Consider the following 18,226-nt stretch of genomic DNA (forward strand, 5'->3'; position numbering starts at 1 on the left):
TTTTGTAATAATCTATAATGGGAAAGAATCTGAAAAAATTTTTATATATGTATGTATAACTGAATCACTCTGCTGTACACTGAGAGGGTAAAGAAACTGTCTGCGGTAAAGGAGACACGGGTTTGATCTCTGGGTTGGGAAGAGTCCCTGGAGAAGCGAATGACTACCCACTCCAGTATTCTTGCCTGGGAAATCCCATGGACAGAGGAGCCTGGCAGGCTATAGTCTGGAGTCGCAAAAAGTCAGACACGACTGAGTGACTAACACATTATAAATCAAGTATACCTCAATAAAAACATAAACAAAAACAATCAGGAAAAAAGAGATAAACTATCTTTTGAAGAAAGATGAAGAAGATCAACTAATGATGACCTAAAATAAAATAATAAAATCTATAAAAAATCAACTTTTACCATTAACCTCAGGGAACCGTGGTCTTGTATGGACCCCAATGTTGGCGTCCATTTTTACATGAGCTTTTGTTTTAAAACCATGTATGCGATAGTTGCAATGTTATCCTTTTACAAGATCATGTGTTATTAAAATGTACTAGTTACTTGTGTCTGTGTGTTTTGGAAAACTAGCTTCAGTGTATTTGTAGAAGAACAGAAGTAACTTTTTTTAATATATAAAATTTAATTTGGAACACAACCTTGTCTTCCGTTTCTCTTACACTCTTAACGAAGAGTGAGTTTGTAGAACCTGAAGCATAGTTGGAGAGGATGCTGGTTGTTTTTTAGCCTTCCCAATCCACCAGGCAGCAATGATCTGAAGTTTAGCTGAAGGAATTGGAGAGCTGAACTGAATTGTCAGCAAAAATGAACTATTTTGGTTTTCTGAGAAATACTATTTTTATCTACATGATGCAGATTATGAAACTGAGGCAGAGGAGATAAAGGCAGCTTCACAAGGTCACACAGGTCACACAGCTAGCATGGAGAGGTGCTGGCATTTGAACACAAGCAGCCTGGCCTTCCTACACAGCATGGCATGTCCCTTTTTTGAAACAAGATCAAAAGGGCTACTGCAGCAAATTGGCTTCTTGAGGGAGCATTGTGAATTCATGTTGCTAATTCCTCAGAGCCTAAATATATTTGCTTTTCTTGCTGCTGCTGCTAAGTCACTTCAGCTGTGTCTGACTCTGTGCAACCCCATAGATGGCAGCCCACGAGGCTCCTCTGCCCCTGGGATTCTCCAGGCAGGAACACTGCAATGGGCTGCCATTTCCTTCTCCAGTGCACACATGCACACCTAGTCACTTCAGTCGTGTCCGACTGTACGTGACCTGGTAGACAGCAGCCCACCAGGCTCCTCCGTCCACAGGATTCTCTTGGCAAGAATACTGGAGTGGGTTGCCATGTCCTTCTCCATTGCTTCTGATGAAATGCTCTTTAAAAATCTTTCCCATCTTCTTTCCATTCTTTTCCTTATGGTATTTTACCTAAGTGTGTAAACTCTCCCATCATCATTCATGGGTGATACTGCTTTGGTAAGCAGGGCAACATGAAAAAGTTCATAAAGATTTTAAACAGATTCCTTTGTTGAAAGTTTAGTGACAGGGCTGAATACACATATATCTTGTATGAAGAATTTCACCTAACATGTGAAGAAAATAACACAGCAACACTTTCTCTGAAATAGGAGTTAAAAGTCAGTGATTTCTTTCCCTACTGTTGGCTTGCAACAGGCTTTTGGAGAAATCCTAGAAAATAAATTACTTGGGTGTTTTTTTCCCAGTCTTAACACAGATCATTGCTAATGAGCAGCTTCTTCATGATGTAAAAGGGCTTCAGAGCCTTCCAATCGCAGGTGATATACATGTAACAATGAATCTGATGGTTTTCCTGCCTCTTCTGGGACCTGACTCTGACAGGGAGAAGAGAAAAATAAAAATACTATCTGTACACTTTCTTCTCAGAAATAGGGTTTCTTGTTTGAAAATTGAGTTGGTATAATGGAAAGAACATAGGAAGAGGGGAACTGTTGTTTACTGTTGGAATTAGCATTAAGCATAGAATTTCAGATTTGCAAGATGAAAAAGTTCTAGAGCAATTTCACAACCATGTGAATATACTTAACACTGTTGAACTGCATACTTAATAGAAGTTAAGATGGTCCATTCTGTGCTGTGTGTTTCTTAACCACATAAAAAATTGTACTCAATATTCTGTTATAACTTAAATGGGAAAAGAATTTGAAAAAGAATTGATACATATATATGTATAACTGAATCACTTTCTTGTATACCTGAAACTCACACAACATTGTGAATCAACTATACTCCAATATAAATTTTTAAAAAGATATCTTGGTTGCATCCAAGTTCTGATGATTATGAATAAAGCTGTTATAAACATCAAAAAATAGATAAAATATTTTTGTGAAGTTGAAAAAAATAAACTTTAAAAATCAGTATGTATTTGTATCCTACAGGATTTTTGTAAATCATATACGTATATATATATATGTCATTTTTATATATGTGTATAAATACTTGTACATTTATATATACACATATACACATATATGTATATATACACCTATATATCTTACATCATGTACTTATATCTCTGTATATTTTGAAATGAATTTAGAAAATCCCTATATATTATGTAAATATATAATATGAATATGTATATATGCAAATATATACATGTGAATATATAAATACAAACATATACACATGTGAATATATATATACACACAAATATACACACATGTGAATATATATATATACATAAATATATACATATACACACACATTTATCTAGTTAGTCTTTTCTTCCCAGTGAGAGTTTATTATTTCTTTGTGTTGCAGCTGGCCTTTTGCACTTGACAATATAATACAGCTCTCCTTCTATGTCTGTTTATTATAGTTTGTAAGAAAGATGATATTGATGATAGTGATGTCACAGTTACTGACAGCATAGCATTTGTCAATCATTCCTCTAGTGATGGGTATATTTATTGTAAAGTCTTATTGTAGTCAACAATTCAGTACAAATTTTCTTACTGATGCATTCCTGTAAGGTGATCTTCAATCACAGATATGTATATTTATAATTTTTTTCTTTTTTTTTTAAAAAAAAGAAGTACTAAAAATTAACCTCCAAAAAACCTGAGAATATTTGGTATAACCTTGCCAATATTGGATAATAGCAATAAATAGTTAAACATAATGTAAATGTTTCCTAATGTAATTTTTAATGTATCATATGATTTGTGTATTATCTGGATACCTCTTGTTCATTTCCAACTTATGCCTTTTTATTATGATTGTTCAGTTCAGTTCAGTCGCTCAGTCCTGTCCGACTCTGTGACCCCATGGACTGCAGCACACCAGACCTCTCTGTCCAGCACCAACTCCTGGAGTTTACTCAAACTCATGTCCATTGAGTTGGTGATGCCATCCAACCATTTCATCCTCTGTCGTCCCCTTCTCCTCCCGCCTTCAATCTTTCCCAGCATCAGGGTATTTTCCAGGGACTCAGTTCTTCACATCAGGTGGCCAAAGTATTGGAGTTTCAGCTTCAGCATCAGTCCTTCCAATGAACACCCAGGACTGATTCCTTTAGGATGGACTGGTTGGGTCTCCTTGCAGTCCAAGGGACTCTCAAGGGTCTTCTCCAACACCACAGTTCAAAAGCATCAATTCTTCAGTGCTCAGCTTTCTTTATAGTCCAACTCTTATATCCATACATGACCACTGGAAAAACCATAGCCTTGACTAGACGGAGCTTTGTTAGCAAAGTAACGTCTCTGCTTTTTAATATGCTTTCTAGGTTGGTCGTAACCTTTCTTTTAAGGAGTAAGTGTCTTTTAATTTCATGGCTTCAGTCACCATCTGTAGTGATTTTGGAGCCCCCCCAAAATAGTCTCTCACTGTTTTCCATTGTTTCCCCATCTATTTCCCATGAAGTGATGGGACCAGATGCCATGATCTTAGTTTTCTGTACGTTGAGTTTTAAGCCAGCTTTTTCACTCTCCTCTTTCAGTTTCATCAAGATGCTCTTTAGTTCTTCTTTGCTTTTTGCCATAAGGGTGGTGTCATCTGAATATCTGAGGTTATTGATATTTCTCCCTGCAATCTTAATTCCAGTTTGTGCTTCATCCAGTCCAAGGGACTCTGAATTATGATAGTTACTGTCTCTTTATCAGTTTATAGGAACCCTTTATGTAACTTTATCTAGAAATGTTTATGGAAATGCTTGTGATCTTTATATAATCAATGAAATTGGAGTTTGCTTAATGGGACATGTGATACTCAGTTGTAATTAGAATTCTTTTTCTGGTATCTTAATACAGCTCACCCTACAGGGTCTTGGGACATGGATGTTTTCTCAGTGGCCCTCAGCCACTTTCTTTTGTGTGAAAATGTTCTCCTTTTTCACTCTTCTATTTCTAGTAGAGCATTTTATTATTTATCCCTGGGCTTTCTTCTATTTTCATTTGATTTCTTTGGTAATGTTTTTTTGACTTTCTCTAATCGTTTTAAACACATTTTATTTAATACCTTTGAAGATAATTTGACTTTCACATCCTCTAACATTCCACTCCATGCTGTTAGCCCAGTGGTCCAGTTGTTTTTCCCCGTGGATTACTGAGCTTGCTCTGTCATTGGGCTGTTGTGTCTATTGGACAGAATATATGGGTCGTGAAAGCAGCAGGCTCCGAGTCATCTCACAGCTGCCATAAGTCACTGTCTTGTTACGGCAGCATGTACTAGGGTGGCTTACACAGGGCTCAGCTGGTCAGGACAGGAGGCAGGGAGGCCCATGGAAACAGGACATTAAATTACCTTCTGTGAATTAAATTATCCAGTCATATGTGATGCATGAATTTATATATTAATCTGTATTTTATATATGAAAAAATGCTTTTCGTGTAAAATAGCCTATCTAACTGAAGACTCTGGCCATGTGGACAGAAAATAGTCTTATGAGAATGTGAGCCTCTCCTTTGCTTCTCAGGGTAATGAATCATCCATACATGTACAGTGAGCAGCAAAAGTAGTGAAGTCACTCAAAGGCAAGCATTTATATAACATGCATATTCAAGGTAGAGTTTGTGGTAATGGAGCAATTCATTAAGAATGTGTTGCTGCCTGATGACATGCTTTTTAATCAGTTATTCTTTTCATTCATTTGAACCTATGCATTTTCAAGTGACAGAAGGACTTTCCTAGAATCGACTCAGAAACTGATACACCATTTCCATATACTTTAGCATAATTCATCTAAGTACTATAAATGGAACCATTTTAGCCAATGGCATTTGCACATTTGGCAGTAGTCAGAGTAGGTAAGAATGTCAATTTAAAAAAAAAAAAAACGTGTGTAATGAAAGAATCTGTGAATAGTTCATGGGAGATTGTGAAACCTAGAAATAAAATTATCTAGCTGAGCGTTTTCTTGGCAACGAAATGCCCACAGTACTCATATTATCATTTGGTAAAAATTGTCATTAGCAGTATTAGCATTTCGTTGGCAATACTGCATGCAAATTAGTCTAGTATTGTAACGTTGAATAAAATTGGTTGCAAATACGTGTATCATGATTAAGTTTTATGTCTGTGTGAATCTGTCCAGTAACACTGGACAGGCTGTCTGTCAGGAAAAAAGAAATACTGCTAACATTTGCAGCAATAGTACTTGCATAGTTGCAGAATATAAAGCATTCCAAGTCAAATTTTGTGACCACTGAAAAATAAGTCAGAATAGTCAACTTAGGGTAAAGCCTTTGATACCTGGTGTATGGTATTTCTAAATATCTGTAAGGATATTGATAAACATATATGATGGTATAGTAATATAAGCTCTGAAGCACAATCATTTTCATAAACAATGAAACTTTAACAAAATGAAAGAATTGACTATAATAGTGTGCTCTAATTCTTGACTAATTGGTAACCCAATTAACAGATGTAAAATATCTGTGGTAGCTAGAATATTTGATTGAATTTCCATTTTATGCCATGCTACTCACTGAAAAAAATTAATTAAAATTTCAGCATATGTATTATGAAACTGGCTTTACTGAAATTCAGCAATTAACATTGCTGCCATAAACATCACTATCCACATGTTTTGTGGTAAGAATAAAAACCATTGCTCTAAAAGGAAGTAGGGAGTTTCTGAATATTTTATATTGAAGTTCATATTAAACAAGGGTCTTTCATTAAATACGGAAGCTTGTGATCACTGAATTGCTATAAAAGGTTTTATATGTTTCTGAACTATACAATATTGAGTACACAGCTTCAGCACACGTGACTGAGGATCAGAGGAATTAGTGGAAGAAGGTCAATCAAAATAGGGCATATGGGTTATTTATTGCCACAAGAAGAATGCCTTTGCTTTCTTTGTTTTTTTTTCTTTTTGTTTTCTTTTCTTTGTTTGCTGCTGTTGTTGTTTAGCAGCTAAGTTGTGTCCCTCTCTTTTATAACCTGCCAGGCTTCTTTGTCCATGGCATTTCCCAGGCAAGAATGCTGGAGTAGGTTGCCATTTCCTTCTCCAGGGGATCTTCCCAACCCAGGGATCATACCCAAGTTTCCTGCATTGGCAGGCAGTTTCTTTACCACTGAGTCACCAGGAAAAACCCATTCCCATTGTTTACAGCCTATAAATAAATGAATGCATAGATTACATTAACCTTTATTTGTCTGTGTTATCAGATATAGTTCTTCTGTGTATTTGCACTGTAGCAGATATGTATGAACAGATACCTTGTAAATTAATTTTTAATTTTGTCTCTGCATAGAACTTTGGCCATAGCATTTTTTTCCTCTCTGGCATTTAACAATTTTCTTTGTTCTGGGAGACTTCCATTCACCTCTGCCTTTCTTTTTATAACCTGTTTTGTTAGTTTGGACCCATATTTAAAGAACCCTTGGAGTGTGTTTGCCTTGAAATATTTATAATGGATAATATAGGGATCTTGCAATCAGAATGCTGTATGGTATCTGTAAATAAATCATGAGGATGATTCATTCAGGCCTTCTTTCAGTGTATTTTCTTACCCACCATTGACAAAGGGAGAGACTGGTGGTGCAGGAGCTGACTAAAGGGAGGTATGGGTTGGTGGATGATGTGATAACATGGGCCAGAAAAATGTACAGTTTCAAAGCATGTAACTCAAGTTGTAGCCTTCAGCCTTTAATGCCCGAACAGCCACTGTCTAAATTGCAGCAGGCCTGGCTGCAGGAAGTGGGGCCTTTACCAGGCTCCATTCCCCATGTATTTCTGGAAATTGGAGTTCTACCCTATCCCACCCATCTGCACTGGGTTACTGAGCTTTCTTCTGGAAGCTTCTCTTGCCCCTCATGTTCAGCCTCTCTCTCCCGGGTGGCTGTTTCTCTCCTGGACAGCTTTCTCACCAAGCCCATGACTCAGTGCATAGCTGAATCCTAGCTCTGCTGTCTCACGTGACTTCCAGAAAGTGCCACATGGGCAAGAATGACGCCAACTCCAGGCTACATATCGCTGCTCTCAGGCTGCATAGGACAAGACTTGTCCCTTGCTGGGCACTCCTTGCTGAGTCTTCTTATATTTCAGAGGCCAGTTCATCCTCTGTCGATAAGACTGTCCTTACCCAGGTTGCCCCCAGTTTGTGCACACCCCGACCCCATGCCCACCCCCTGCTGCATTGACCTTAATCTGCCAAGCCTAAGCAGAGGAAAATAAGTCCCCATCTCACTTCCCTTTTGCCCAGTCACAGCTCTGCCTCCAAGTTAAATAAAATAAAATGATAAAACGGCAGACATGTAAATTCATGGAGAAAGGAAGAAACTTATTTAAAACATATTATTATGCAAAATGCCTGTCTCCTAGGTATTATAACACATTTACATAACCAAAAGGCTTATTAAAATTTCCCCCATATCAAGGAAGCATTTTGCAGTGAAATCATTTAAAGTACAACCTGTAGAGAAGTAGGAAAAGCTGATAGTTTTAAAAAGAAAAATACATCCTATCCGTAGTCCCCCATCTGTTTGCACTATGTGTGTGCTGAGTCCTTCAGTCATGTCCAGCTGTTTGCGACTCTATAGACCGTGGTCCGCCAGGCTCCTCCCACCATGGGATTCTCCAGGCAAGAATACCAGAGTGGGTTGCCATTTCTTTCTCCTGCAGATCTTCCTGAAACAGGGATCGAACCCACCTCTCTTATGTCTCCTGCATTGGCAGGAGGATTCTTTACCACATCTGTTTGTAGCTATTGTCAAAATTGGAGCCCATTCACTGCTAGAAAAAATCTGTTTCAAGTGCAGAGAGAATTTAAGGGAAAAGAGATATTGCAATTATTTTTTTAAGTAATATATATTCTATTATTGGGATTCCCTGGTGGCTCAGACTGTAAAGCTTCTGCCTGCAATGCGGGAGACCCGGGTTCGATCCCTGGGTTGGGAAGATCCCCTGGGGAAGGAAATGGCAACCCACTCCAGTACTCTTGCCCAGAAAATTCCATGGATGGAGGAGCCTGGTGGGCTACAGTCCATGGGGTCACAGAGTTGGACATGACTGAGTGTCTTCACATTCTATTATTAAGTATTGCTAATAAGTATATAAGTATGTATTAAGTGTATATTTATTGAGTACAAACTTTGTGTATGACACCACTGTAAATCCTCTGTGTGTGTAACATAAAGGCCCTAAGGATGTGATGTAGCGACATGAATAACTGGGTGCTAATTATGTATTTCCTATAATTCTGTGTTAATTCAATTATCATTAGCTGACTATTCATCTCACATCAGCCTATGCCAGAGAGCATAGAAAATTAATATTTATAACAAAAGTTCTAGCTTTCAGGAACCTATGTAATTGGATAAAAATGTGTACATGAAAAATTAAGGTGATCTGTAGGTAATATATAAATAAATCACAAGCTATGCATTATAAGTATTATAAGAAATTAAAACTGGCATAGGGAATTAACTTAATTAGGAATTTTAAGAGTTGACTTAGCCCAAAAAGGTTTTTTTGGCTAAAAAGGTTTTTTGGAATTTTAAGAATTGACTTAGCCTAAAAAAGGCTTTTCAGTTATAGTAGATTATTCCTGATATAGGAAGGTATAGGGAGTCTCAGAATATACAGTCTAAATAAAGAGAAATATATGAAATGGGAAGATAGGTCCAGTTGTCTGGCGCTCTTGAGCTTTGCAGTTCAAGTTCAAGATGCACCTCTGATGTTTTTGCCCCAAGAGTCAAGCATATGCTATACATGTGTGATTTACTGGTCTTGACTGATTAAATTATAGTGCAGTGAGTAAATCTGGTATATACCTGCAAAACCTTTTAGTGATGGGAGAAACAAGAAGCCAATTAATAAACAATATTCATGCACCATCCATGATTTATGGGGAGAACAGAATCCATACACACAAATATCAATGATGCTCACCAAGTGGAGACAGGACAAGAGAGGGTGCTCCGCTGGCCACCGCCAGGACGGAAGAGAGCCCTGGCTCCTGGTGGCACCTCTGCTGAGGAGGAGCGCAGCTCCTGGGAACGTGAACTCTACGACCAGAAGCACACATCCAGGCCCTGTTCAAAGAGTCCATCATGTAGCTGTGCACTGCACGGCCCGAGAGGCCATGACATTCCTCAGGGAATACTTTGAGAGGTTGGAGAAGAAGGAGGCAAAACGGATCCAGAATCTGCAGAAAGTAAGCTCTTGTGCAGACTGAAGGAAGGATGAAGTCTCTCTCCCTCCAACCAACCCAGCGATGAGGGGCTGGGGGCAACAAGGTGCCATCTACTCTGAGGTCTACACTAAGCAAGATGCCACATCCTATGTTAGGAAGGTTGGACCAGAAGGTTACAAGACAATGACTGCTTTAGCTAAAGCTGTTGAAAAGAATGTGCTTTCTGCACATCTTGATGATAGTGAGAGAAGCAATCATTTTGATGCCGTGTTTCCAGTTTCCTTTATTGCTGGAGAGATTGTCATTCAGCAAGGTCGTGAAAGGAATAACTTCTTTGTGATTGATCAAGGAGAAATGGAAGTCTGTGTCAACAGTGAATGGGCAACCAGTGTCGGGGAAGGAAGGAGTGTTGGGGAAATTGCTTCGATCATGGAGCACCTAGAGCAGCTACCTTCAAGGCCCAGACAGATGTGAAGTTGTGGGGCATCGCCCCAAGACAACTGTAAAAGGATCCTATCGGGAAGTGTGCGAAGAAAGCTGAAGATGTGTGAGGAGTCTTTTAGCAAGGGATCTATTTTAGCATTTCTGGACAAGTGGAAACATCTCAGGGTAGCTGATGCCATGGAACTGGTCCAGACTGAAGACAGCCAGAAGACTGGTGCAGGGAGAACCAGAAAAGTTCTTCTTTGTTTTAGAGGGTTCAGCTGCTATGCTGAGCCATCGGTCAGAAAATGGAGAATTTGTTGAAGTGGGAAGATTGTTTTGGCGAAATTGCTCTGCTGATGAGTTGTTCACCTGCTGCCACCCTGGATGCGTGTGGCTTGTTGAAGCGTGTCAGGCTGGACCTGCAGAGGTTGGAATGTGTTCTCAGCCTGAGTTCGGACGTGCTCAAGTGAAACCGCCAGCAGCACAGCAGTTTTGTGTCCCTGTCTGTCTGAAGTCTGCCTCCTGTGCCTCCCTGCCTGCCTCTCCCCATCCAGATTCTTAATGCAGATGGGCTCTGTCCCACTTTGCAGGGACAGGTGGCCTCTGGTATTGCAGCTTCTTGGTTTCCATTAAAGTTGGATTTACAGCACGGTTTTTATTTGGGAACATTAACTGAGTGTGCCTACAAAGTAAAATAAATAGGATGAGTTCTACAGTCTTTGCCGTTCCTGCATCTCTGTGTGCAGAGTTAGTATCCACCCTGGGCCCTGCCGGCGACGCTTTCTGGTGAGATCAGACCCTGCACCACATGGTTACCATAGACCCATGATGTAATAGTGCAGGATCTTTAAAGTGACTGAAGTTTCATATTATCCTAAGCATATTTTAGACTGTGGCCATATATATGGCCATATTTGTACTTCTTTGTAGAATAAACGATGTCTCATTAAGCTCTGAGAATTAGGAAAAACACATGTAGAAAAATTTTAGCATAGTAGAAAGACATCTGCCTGTGTTTAATTTAAGGGCAGAAAAATGTGCAGTTTTTCTAATTATCAGATGGATATGACATGTTTGCTTTTTTTTTAACAAGAATTTTTATTTGTCAAACTAATTTGCCTCGTTTTGTTTTTATCTTGTTCTTAATGTTTCCTCTCCAATTCTAAAAGCATTTAAGGTGTGGCTGTCTATTCCTGTCTTTTGCTTTTCACACCAGATCATAAGCTGCAAATATTGGGTTCTGATTTAACTACATCTGACTCAGCTCATAAATTCTGATTACACCTGCATTTATCTAGTTAGTGCCAAATATCGATCATCAGATGCTGGACTCAGAATAAGAATTTGAGGTTTGCACTCTTGGTAGTTAACTTAGAGCTTTTGGTTAGTGTACATCCTTCAGTTGACTCTGGGATAATAATCTCATATGCTTTTTAAGCACTGATTCCAGGAGCCAGGGTTTGCTGGGGAGAAACAGACAAAATGTGATAACAGAGAAAGGGAGGTGGGATTGCTAAAGGGAAATACGACAGGTGGACAGAGATCAGTGTTGGGGACTTTGTCCCCTAAATTCACTGGGGCAGGAGATTGGGGGAGAAATTTTTACTTTGCTTTAACCTCCCCCTATCTTTTTACATCAACTAGGATTTATGGTGGGTTGGGGGCTCAGCTGGTAAAGAATCTGCCTGCAATGCAGGAGACCTGGGTTCGATCCTTGGGTTGGGAAGATCACCTGGAGAAGTATACCAGAGTATCCACTCCAGTATTCTGGCCTGGAGAGTTCCATGGACTGTATTGTCCATGGGGTCCCAAAGAGTTGGATGTGACTGAGCGACTTTCACTTTCACTTTCAGAATATGTCTGTGTTTCAAATTGGTCTAAAAGGCCATCCTGCTGAAAAGTTCTGCTTTCTTATCTACCATTTTATTTCTCTGGAAAACTTTTTATTGGGTAAACTTGTGTTTTGAGTCTTAACTGTATTTCAGTATTTCCCAGCCTTATCAACATTACATTAGTCTTTGTGCACCAATGATTTCCGTTTATTTTTATTAGTGTTATTTTTAGACGAATGTCACAGTTCCATAATTTAGGCACTTTTATTTGCATTGTGGGGGGCTGCCCAGGTGGCTCAGAGATTAAAGCATCTGCCCACAATGCAGGAGACCTGGGTTTGATCCTTGGGTCAGGAAGATCCCCTGGAGAAGGAAATGGCAACCCATTCTGGTATTCTTGCCTGGAGAATTCCAAAGAGAGAGGATACAGTCCACGGGGTCTCAAAGACTTGGACATGACTGAGCGACTGACACTAATGCTTTTGTATAATGTGTAGGGTTATATTTGGAAGTGACTGCAAGTGTTTTTTTCCATCTGTATGCAACTGACTCTGATTATTAATCTCCTCTCCTTACCCTTTCCCAGGTAACTTAAATCACAGATTTGAACAGATTTTTTTCACAGATTTGAACAATTTTTAGGTTATACTAAGTTTGGAGTTTTTTGCTCAGACACTCAGTCATGTCCAACTCTTTGCAACCCTGTGGACTGTAGCTCACCAGTCTCCTCTGTCATGGGATTTCTCAGGCAAGAATACTGGAGTGGGTTGCCATTTCCCAGGGACTGAATCTGCATTTCTTAGTCTCCTGTACTGAGCTTCCCTGATAGCTCACACAGCAAAGTGTCTGCCTGCAATGCGGGAGACCTGGGTTTGATCCCCAGATCGGGAAGATCCTCTGGAGAAGGAAATGACAACCTACTCCAGTACTCTTGCCTGGAAAATTCCATGGATGGTGGAGCTGGGTAGGCTACAGTCCATCAGATTGCAAAGAGTTGGACAGGATTGAGAAACTTCACTGACTATATTGGCAGCAAATAGTTTACTACTAGCACCACCTCAAACTACCACACAATTGCACTCATCTCACACGCTAGTAAAGTCGTGCTCAAAATTCTCCAAGCCAGGCTTCAGCAATATGTGAACCGTGAACTTCCTGATGTTCAAGCTGGTTTTAGAAAAGGCAGAGGAACCAGAGATCAAATTGCCAACATCCGCTGGATCATGGAAAAAGCAAGAGTTCCAGAAAAACATCTATTTCTGCTTTATTGACTATGCCAAAGCCTTTGACTGTGTGGATCACAATAAACTGTGGAAAATTCTGAAAGAGATGGGAATACCAGACCACCTGACCTGCCTCTTGAGAAACCTGTATGCAGGTCAGGAAGCAACAATTAGAACTGGACATGGAACAGACTGGTTCCAAATAGGAAAAGGAGTATGTCAAGGCTGTGTATGGTCACCCTGCTTATTTAACTTATATGCAGAGTACATCATGAGAAACGCTGGGCTGGAGGAAGCACAAGCTGGAATCAAGATTGCCAGGAGAAATATTAATAACCTCAGATATGCAGATAACACCACCCTTATGGCAGAAAGTGAAGAGAAACTAAAGAGCCTCTTGATGAAAGTGAAAGAGGAGAGTTGAAAAGTTGGCTTAAAGCTCAATATTCAGAAAACGAAGATCATGGCATCTGGTCCCATCACTTCATGGGAAATAGATGGGGAAACAGTGCAAACAGTGTCAGACTTCATTTTTTTGGGCTCCAAAATCACGGCAGATGGTGACTGAAGCCATGAAATTAAAAGACACTTACTCCTTGGAAGGAAAGTTAGATAATAGCATATTCAAAAGCAGAGACATTACTTTGCCAACAAAGGTCTGTCTAGTTATGGCTGTGGTTTTTCCTGTGGTCATGTATGGATGTGAGAGTTGGACTGTGAAGAAAGGTGAGCGCCAAAAAATTGATGCTTTTAAACTGTGGAGTAGGAGAAGACTCTTGAGAGTCCCTTGGACTGCAAGGAGATCCAATCAGTCCATCCTAAAGGAGATCAGTCATGGGTGTTCATTGGAAGGAATGATGCTGAAGCTGAAACTCCAATACTTGGGCCACCTCATGCAGAGTTGACTCATTGGAAAAGACTCTGATGCTGGGAGGGATTGGAGGCAGGAGAAGGGGACGACAGAGGATGAGATGGCTGGATGGCATCACTGACTTGATGGATGTGAGTCTGAGTGAACTCCGGGAGTTGGTGATGGACAGGGAGGCCTGGCATGCTGCAATTCATGGGGTTGCAAAGAGTCGGACACAACTGAGTAACTGAACTGAACTGAGCACCACCTAGGAAGCCCAAGTTTGGAGTATAAATCTGGTGAAAATATTTTATTTACCTTTTGGTGTAGGGTAGAAAGCTACCTTATTACAAATTTTTTACTTTTCAAAATAATCTGTACTAAATGAGGATTTTGTGATCTGTGTTTTACTTTCATTACTTTTTATATTTAAAAAATTAAAAATAAAAATTATTTTCTTATTAACTTAAAGTTTGATTTGATCTTTGCTTATATGGTAAAATTGTACTTAACTAAATTGTTTACAATGCCACCAACTTCCACAATTTGACATATTATGTTATCGTGATCATGATATTTAGATACATACAGTGCTGTTTAAACGAGTTTTGCTCTTAAGTTATTTGGCTTTGCCGTTTACTCCCTTGTAGTTTTAATCTAAGAAAATTTAGATATGAATTTAAAATGATCACATTTAAAGCTTTATCTTAGTGCAGTTTGAGTATGCATGAGAGATTACAATTGGCATCGTTTGTCTCAGTAGATATTTAAGGCTTTAGAAGTCATTATTTCTGGCCTGCTAAGTGAGTTTATGAGATCTACTTCTCTAGAAATTACAGTGGACAAAGGACCATTTTGTATTGTTTCCTGGCTACTCATCTGATTACACTGTGCGTGCTAATACACTCTCTTCTTTTTGTTATCGATTGTCTTAACAGTAGGTCAAGTAATAAAAAAGATTAAATAAGCAGATATGTATATTTAAAATATAAATAAAGAAAAAAAACCAGTCTAAAAAATAATCTCAGTAACCAACTGAAAGTAGGAGAGTGAATGTGAAGTTGTTTTTTCCTAACTGGGTGCGTTTTTAAGGTAGTATGTCATGGACAAAAACAAAGCTTCCTGGTGCTGATTGGAGGGGCTGGCGTATCCCTAAGGCAACATATCAGATTTGGTTGGAGGTCTTAGAAGAGTACCAAGTTGGAACTTTTGGTTAGACTCTCAGGCAAGTTTTAAAAGCACAAGGTCATTTAAAAATGAGATTTAGAAATTAAATCACTTTAAATAGAAGGACTTTGGTATCCCGAGAAGGTATATTATTTGAGGTAACGGATGAAAATATGAAGTGAATATAAATCCAGAGGAGGTGTGAATTCTATAAAAGAGCAAGTCCCTAGAGGGAAAGCTTAGTGTCACATTGTGGTTTGGGTCCGTGACTTAGGAAGCAAGCTTTACTTTTCTCTGAAAGTCAGAGGTTAAAACCAGGGATAAAACATTACAAACTGCTTTCAGGTACAATTCATATTTGATCTTCATGTTAATCATGACTAAGGCAAAACAAACACTATTATCCCCGTGTTGGATTAGGAAATGCAGACATTTTTCATCTTTCCTGCCAGCCCTCTGCATAGCGGAAAAGAATCTTAAGGACCAAGAAGTCGGGGGTCAAGGGGCAGGGAATCTAAATTAAAGGTGATGACGGAGACCAGCTCTAACTGAGAAGGTAGGAGAAAGGGCTTGCCCTGCTGCTCCTTCTCACGGCAGGCTCTGCACAGGTCTGTACCATCCCCAGAGCTCCGTGTTTGGACTCACCACCCATGCTCCGTGTTTTGTCTTCTCTTCTTGGCACTTAACATAGTACTTTTCAGATGGTTCACAAATTTTTATGAATATGCAGTATTTTTACCAAGTCCAAGCTCCTACTGCTTGCCACACAACAGGCCAATAAATCGAGAGAGGAGTTATTGGGCCAAGAAATAGTGACTTTATTCAGACAGTCAGCAGACTGAGGAGACAGTGGACTAATATCCCAAAGAACGGTCTTCCCTGGCTGTGGATGCTAGTTGTTGCTTTTGTTTTGTTTTGTTTCTAATAGAACAAAGAGGTGGGAGGTAAGGAGGCAAAGCAAAAACAAGGTGGTAAGTGGTGGCGAATGTTTGCTGATTCCTGCTGACTCCAGAGGGGAAGTGTTAATTTCTTTTCTGCAGCCATTCACAGGTGGGCCTGGTCAGAATGTTTGCTGTGAGCTAAACAAAGATATTTAGGTTAATGCTCATTGCATAGGAGGCAGGGTTCCTGGAGGTAGCCCATTATGTATGCTTTAAGCTATAGACAACCTGCCTTTAGTGATTAACTTATAGTGAAAACAACAGAACACAAAGGTTAAAATAAAAGAAACAGACCCAACATGGAGTCAGATTTGTTCTTCCTTATTATGCAGTCTGCAAAGGGGGCCTGAGGAGTAAGAAGTGTATGAAATAGAAAATATGGGTCCTGAGCTCCAATAGCTCATAAGGAAATCTAAAGGAGACCCTCATCTAGGAGGGAGTTTCCGTGTGGAATGTTATGTGCTGGGAATAGGAGGAGGGCAGTTAGACAAACCAGCACTTGGGAAGTTTCATGACTGTAGACATGTAACACGTATGGGTGTTCACTGTGGGTGCAGAGCACTGATCTGTTTTCTTGATGGAAGGGCTGGGAGCCTGGATGAGAAACGAGGGCTGACCTCTCAGGCTGACATCACTAACGAGAACCTCCAGCCGCACAGATGAGGCCTTGAAGGTGTCACAGGACACGAGACAAGTCGGTGTGACAGCATCAAAGGTGCAGTCCTCAGAAGACAGGATGTGCATGCATTCAGGAGTTCATGTGTGCCGTGTGACTGCACATGCTTGTGGAACAGACCTACACGTTCCTTTGCATCTGATACAAGGTGCAGAGCTGGCTTGTGGGCACTAATGAGAGTGGATCTGAGGGCGGAGGGTCCTTAAGTGGACAAGTGAGTGGACAGCAAGTTCAAGCACATTGTGAGGATAGAGGGGGAGATTTCCTCGAGTTGTTCGCTGATATGATTATGTGTAAAGATGTACAAAATCACTGCAGGTGGTGACTGCAGCCATGAAATTAAAAGACGCTTACTCCTTGGAAGGAAAGTTATGACGAACCTAGATAGCATATTCAAAAGCAGAGATACTACGTTGCCAACAAAGGTCTGTCTAGTCATGGCTGTGGTTTTTCCAGTGGTCATGTATGGATGTGAGAGCTGGACTGTGAAGAAAGCTGAGTGCTGAAGAATTGATGCTTTTGAACTGTGGTGTTGGAGAAGACTCTTGAGAATCCCTTGGACTGCAAGGAGATCCAACCAGTCCATTCTGAAGGAGATCAGTCCTGGGTGTTCATTGAAAGGACTGATGCTGAAACTCCACTACTTTGGCCACCTCATGCGAAGAGTTGACTCATTGGAGAAGACTCTGATGCTGGGAGAGATTGGGGGCAGGAGGAGAAGGGGACGACAGGATGAGATGGCTGGATGGCATCACCGACTCGATGGACATGAGTCTGAGTGAACTCTGGGAGTTGGTGATGGACAGGGAGGCCTGGCATGCTGCAATTCACGGGGTCGCAAAGAGTCGGACACGACTGAGCGACTGAACTGAACTATGTACAAACACACTAACGGTTACAAAGGGGAAGTGAGGGGTAAATTAGGAGTTTGGGATTAACATATACACACTGTTATATATAAAATAGATAAATAATGAGGTCCTACTGATTAGAACGGGGAACCATATTCAATATCTTGTAATAACCTATAATGGAAAAGAATCTGAAAAAGAATAGATACATAGATATATATAACTGAATATCCCGGGTCTGGAAGATCCCCTGGAGGAGGAAATGGCAACCCAGTCCAGTATTCTTGCCTGGAAAATCCCGTGTGCAGAGGAGCCGGCCAGGCTACAGTCCATGGGGTCGCAAAGAGAGACTGAGAGACTGAGCACGCCTGTGCATAACTGAATCATGTTGCTGTGCACTGAAACTAGCAGGACACTGTAAATCAACTGTACTTCAATAAAATAAAATGAATTTAAAAATAATAAATAGATGCACATTATGGAAAAAAAAAAAAAAACAAACTGTGAAGGAAGGAGCAAGACAAATAAGACAGCGAATGTCCTGCCTTTGCTGAGTTTCCCTGAAATGCGCCCTGGGGAGGGGGTTTGGCCAGTGTGTGGCAACTTGGGCCTCAGCAA

The 18,226-nt window shown here is 40.1% G+C and overlaps 1 protein-coding gene and 1 pseudogene across 4 annotated transcripts in view; both read left to right on the forward strand.

The window, feature by feature from the left end:
- Positions 1–18,226, forward strand: part of ADGRB3 (adhesion G protein-coupled receptor B3) — an 894,978-nt gene that overhangs the window by 130,815 nt on the left and 745,937 nt on the right. The gene's annotated exons all lie outside the window — the stretch shown is intronic.
- LOC139184876 (cAMP-dependent protein kinase type I-alpha regulatory subunit pseudogene) lies at positions 5,951–12,494 on the forward strand (annotated as a pseudogene).

Source organism: Bos indicus, chromosome 9, assembly GCF_029378745.1.
Source record: "Bos indicus isolate NIAB-ARS_2022 breed Sahiwal x Tharparkar chromosome 9, NIAB-ARS_B.indTharparkar_mat_pri_1.0, whole genome shotgun sequence".
Taxonomy (NCBI): Eukaryota; Metazoa; Chordata; class Mammalia; order Artiodactyla; family Bovidae; genus Bos; species Bos indicus.